This window comes from Salvelinus fontinalis, chromosome 2 (assembly GCF_029448725.1).
Source record: "Salvelinus fontinalis isolate EN_2023a chromosome 2, ASM2944872v1, whole genome shotgun sequence".
In the NCBI taxonomy this organism is placed as follows: domain Eukaryota; kingdom Metazoa; phylum Chordata; class Actinopteri; order Salmoniformes; family Salmonidae; genus Salvelinus; species Salvelinus fontinalis.
In genome coordinates this window covers 61,686,117-61,692,116 of record NC_074666.1, presented here as the reverse complement: position 1 = coordinate 61,692,116, position 6,000 = coordinate 61,686,117, and positions in this window count along the sequence as shown.

The following is a 6,000-nucleotide window of genomic DNA, read 5'->3' as shown; positions in this document are numbered from 1 at the left end:
CATATTCTTTCCATTTCTTAATAATGGATTTAAATGGTACTCCGTGGGATGTTCAATGTTTCGGATATTTTTTTATAACCCAACCCTGATCTGTACTTTCCCACAACTTTGTCCCTGACCTGTTTGGAGAGCTCCTTGGTCTTCGTGGTGACGCTTGCTTGGTGGTGCCCCTTGCTGAGTGGTGTTGCAGATCTGGCCTTTCAGAATAGGTGCATATATTTCTTGAGGAAAAATCATCATTGACTTCATCATAGAACGTGTGTTTCCCCACGTCATGATTTATGCCCATGATGGCCAGACCACTCAAACATTCCTGTGACATGGGAGACCTCAGGTAGCTTTTGATGAGCTACTGTTACTGGTAGGGTGACTGCAATTCTTAGGGCTATCCAAAGGTTAGGATATAGTTCCTCCAGGTTTTTCTCACAGAGAAAGGAAACGAGCTCACAGGCAGTCATCTTATCTGATGGCAGATCAGGTAAATTCTGAATCTCGTGTGCCAAATCCATTCCACTGATGTCACAGTCATCTCTGAAGGTTAAAGTGTTTTCAACTTCCATTCAGTGAGCCTTTAAAAATTCACTGGACATCTGAGAGGCAGTGCTGACGTTCAGCAGCACTCCATATTTGGTTTTCACCTGGTTGAGTGTTTCAAATCTCTCATCCATGGATGTCACAGCAGAGTCGACCACAATGTTGAAGTAGTTGACTTGAAGGTTTTTCAGTGCATCAGTCACTGGTTCATCAGGAGCCTCGTAGCTGAAATGCCTCTTGCTGTTTCTCAGTCTACTCTCTTTCAGAACTGCCTCCACATTCATTTCTTCACAAATGCTTTTGGCTGTTGTCTGGGCCTCAGCGAATCCAGTTTCCAGTATGTAGTGAGGGAGGCCTTTGCGTTTGAGATTAAATTCACTGCTATATCCAACTGCATTGAGTCGGATTGGAGGAGCTTGCTCAGATTGTTTGTCATTGTCAGTATCTCACACCATACGACACAGCAAGTCAAGAAGTGGTAGGACCCAACTTCCTCTGCAATGCTTGTGCCTCCACTTTGGCCACAGGATCGTTGATCGTCTGTCTGGCTTCCAGTAATGCCTCCCGAACCTCAAAAGCCTGATTCCTGATTCATGAACACTTTGGAGTCTACTCTCTCATCTTGTGTCACACCATGATTTCACAGTTGTGTTCACGTGTTTCTTCAAAACACTCCATCTTTGTGTGCCAGCTGAAAAGAAGGTGAAGAGCTTTTGCACAAGTCCAAAAAACCCAACCGCATCTTTTGAAGATTCAGCAGCATCTGCAATGACAAGGTTTAGAGTATGTGCTCCACATGGGATGAACACACCTCTGGGATTTTTATTGAGCAGTCTGGCTTGTACTCATTGATACTTGCCCTTCATGTTGGCCCCATTATCATAAGCTTGCCCTCTGCAATATTCAAATGGAATCTTCAGCTCGTTCAGCTTATCTAAGATGACAGTGGACAGATTCAAGCCTGTTGTAACCTCAACATTCACAAAGCTGAGGAAGTGCTCGTTGACCTCTTGCTTTCCCTTTAAAGCCACGCTTCTCAGAATAATGGACATTTGCTCCTGGTGGCTAATGTCATGTGTACAGTCCAAGATAATGGAGAAGTACTTTGAGTCTCTTACTTGAGTCACTATTGCTTCCAGAATCTTGTCATTCACAATCTGTATCAGCTCATTCTGTGTGCACTTCCCAAGGTAATGAGCATGTATGTGTCTTTCCGTCTTTCATTTTGCTGAGATGTTTTTCCATAACGGGGTCAAATTTTGCAAGTAATTCAACCTCTTTTAAGAAGTTTCCATTATCTGGTTGGAAGAGTTTGTCTGATGAACCCCTGAATGCTAGGTTTCTTTCAGCCAGAGACTGGGTGATACTTATTAAACGTGAAAGGACATCCCACAATCCCTTTCTTTCAGCCTCCAAAATTGCCTTTTGTATCTGGTCAAGAGTCTGTCCCCTACTTGGGCACAGATCAAGTTCTCTCCACTTAATCATATTGTTTGTGTGTGTTCAGGACTACCCTCACGGTGTTTCAGAATGGCGTTGATATTTGACCAGTCATTCACGCCTTGCTTTATTATTTTGTAGTCTTTTGTAGAAAAGAGCTTACAGCAAAAACAATACACAGTGTTGTTTTTGATTGAGTATGAAAGCCAGGTCCTGGTAATCTTTTCCCCATTTGACAGCCGTCTCTGTAATAAGCCTGAATGGAAACCTCTTCTAGACTTGTCTTTAGAGTAAGAAAAATCCAGTCCTGGTTTGAATGGACCTCTGCGCACTAACTCATTCCTCATGAAGTCTGTTAAGACTGGGGGCCAATCTGCTGGGTCATTTGGTGGAGCAGCAACTGTTCTATTAGGGTCTGAGCTGCTTGTATCTGATGCTGGCTGTACACCTCTGGTTGTGTTAGTACTGGCTGAGGCTGCCTGTACTTCACCTGGGTCTGTGCTAGTACTGGCTGAGGCTGCCTGTACTTCACCTGGGTCTGTGTTAGTACTTGCTGAAGACGGCTGTACTGGGTCTGTGTTAATATTTGCTGAAGCCGGCTGTACTGAGTCTGTGTTAGTACTGGCTGAGGCTGGATGTGGATCAACTGAGTCTGTGTTAGTACTGGCTGATGATCCATCATCTCCTCTACTGGCCAACATAAGCATAGCACCTGTAAATGATAGATAATACTATTATTAATTTTATCAGCTGCATCAGGCCCATTCAAACTGTCTCCCCCAGATTTCCATTTATACATTTCCAAATATAACATATTATTTATATTATGGCTTGGCTGAACACTTGATGGTTATTATTTACTGAGAGATGTGCATCCATATTGCCCAGCTAACCAACGTTTTAAATTCAATATATAAATCAAGAGTCAATGTCAATCCATTGCTTTCCATCTTGCATTAGTCCAGAGTTGTAACTAAACCTTGACCGAGAGACTAGATAATCATTGTCTTGTTTTAAAATTATGTACGCCTATGAGGAGTGCCAAAAACGCCCATATATTGTCTGGACTGGTCCCCACAGAGGTTGTTGCTGGAAAGCGCGAGTTTCATTTCGTGCAAGCGCATAAGCGCATATGAACGTATGTTCACGCGAGACGCGGTTAACTTTCCCGAGCCGCAGTTTATCAAACATAATAAATAGTTGTATTTCAATCTCACTTTTGTCAGACACAAAGTCACAGTACACAGCCCTGGAAGTGGCTGGCAAGAAAGCAAAAGCAAGCAAGACACAGACAGACCAAGAGATGCACTGCCCAGCTAGGTTAGCAAGACAGACAGACTAGAGAGAGATGCACTGCAAGCTAGCACATCAACTTAACGTTACTGTTATTTGCTGACATCAAACTTGTAGAGGAGAGAACACAAGTTTATCTGATTGCTGTTCCCGCAATTCACTATCATGGTGTTTTTCTTTCTCTTTTCGTGACCAGAAGGACAGTTCCGCTTCATCCTCTCATCAAAGTTGAAAACATTGACACCCGCTTTGACACGAGGATGAGGCAGGGCCATTGCGTAATTTGCGTGGCCCTACGCAACTTGCGTAGTGAGCGGATAGGGCTGCCCGTCTCTGAGTCAAGCCCACTCAGCCTCCTCACCTAACAGAATGTGTTCATCTAGACGAGCTGTAGCTGAACAACCAGCTCCAGAGGACACGAAGGCAGCTGCGTACCGTTCTCAAACCCTTGCTCACCAGGGATTGTAAGTTACCTCTGGCCTCTTCAACGATGTTGTACTGTACTGTATTGTACAACCTGAACTGCTCTGTGCTGGCTCAGATATTATATTTTCACATTTGCCTTTCCAGCCTGGTTCCAGCAAATCTAAAGCCTGTAAAACTGTGTAATAACATAAACCTCAAACAGGTACCGCAGTCATAAACAGAACATACACATATCAAAAAGAATAATGAGAATAGCACACAGTGGTTGAGTATGCAAAGTAGCGCCATGATGTGTGTGTCGTGCAGATGATATTGAAGGAAGAGCCATTCATAACCAGGTACACAGTACAGTAGGTGTGAGGTTAAGACCTCGTCTTCAGTTGGTAAAGCAATTCTCAGATTCCCCCTTTTTCTTTGTGGAGCTGACCAGATGAGAAAACAGATTCCCTAACAAACTCTCACACCCTCTGGGTCCAAGTGTACATGAGGTGTCTGCCACTCTGCATGGCGCCCGCCTGCCTCTCCCATGACCCCCTCTGACCCTCATCCTCCACCCAGGGGACACACCCTGTACCCACTACTGAGCTGAGCCAGACCAAGCCAAACCGAGCTGTACTGCACCAGCCTGGTCACGGATCGACCACCATTGCTGGAACCATACTGGAAAGGACGATGTGAAAGAAAATAGAGTCAATCCAGCACAGTATTGGTTTGTATTGGCATGAAAGCGTGAATTGCTTAAGTATCTTTTCTCCTTTACCCCACCACAGAGACCAACAGCTACAGGAACCGTAGAAACACACCAGGCTATCCCCAACGCCCAAATATCCCTTCCCAGCACAAGTCAGATGGCCTTCTTTAAATGTCACACACGGCCCACGATCACCAGAGAACAAAATGTTCCCCTTCTAACACTGAGAACATTGTCCATTTCTATTTGTGTGTTGGCTCTCCTGAACTCTACAAGTGCCAAATAGTTTCCCCTTACAAATTGACCAAAAACTACACAAATTCACAAAGGATCCTCTTGTCTCCGCCAGTGACCCCCATACAAGAGCGGCCAAATGACTGAACAACGTGTTTTTGCCAACATCGTCCCCTCGAGGGAAGGCGAACAGGCGAACGGCACAACATGAGAGTCAAGGCCGTAGGACAAGGACCAAGGCCTCTCCACCAGCAATGTGACTTCAACGGAGGGGATAGTGCCGACAGTTAATAACACAGAGAAAAAGTTACAACCTGATCTACATGTCTAATGAGGGCACTCGGGGAGCGGCGCAAGGCCCCCGGAGACATGCCTTCGTCTGTGTTGGATGCCAGCGGTTCCAATTTGCATGGTTTAGTATAGAGGGCTGGCTGAGCAGCGGTCCAAGCTTAAACACATGCATGCAGCCAGCATCTATTACCCCCCCCCCCCTTGCGGCTGTAAATGAAGCCATCATCTCTAGTAAATAAGACAACTGGCTCTAGAGGGGCAGGTGAGACAGGAGCCAAGCTGGGGGAGACAGGTGCAGGTGCCATCTAGGCCCCCCCCCCCCCCCCCCCCCTCCCCGCAACACCTCCTCTCCATCGCATGTTTGTGGGGGCATCCTGCCAAGCACCAGAGACTTCTGAGAAGATCTTACTCACCCATACCACCTTCTGACACTGTCATACTCACTCATACCGCACGCAGACATTTTGTGTATATTCATCTTCTAATAACTGTCAGACACACACACACACACACACGCACACACACACACACACACGCACACACACACACACACACACACACACACACACACACACACACACACACACACACACACACACACACACACACACACACACACACACACACACACACACACACACACACACACACACACACACACACACACACACAGACTAGCCCCATACACTTAACTTTCACCTGTAACTCTTCAAACCTGTTTCACTGGCGAAGAATCACTCTCAATTTCACTTGCTGTTACCCCTCTAAGCCAGGTAATTCCCAAACTGGGGTACGCAATGCTGTCGGGGGTACGCAAAATAAAAATATGATTCACATTTTCAAACAGTCCATGTATATTTTCCAACGGGGCTATACATTTGGGTGAGGTTTTTTTCTCGCCTGAGTAGCCTCTTTTCACAGCCAAAAATTAAATTAAACCATCTAGTGTTCAGCAAAATAACAACACAATGCCAAATACAGGTAGCCTAGTCAAATAATTAACATCCAATCACATTAACCGTTACTCTCTATCGGGAATTCCACTAACAGTCCATATGTAGCCAAACGTAGCTGCTGCTCATGTTGGTATC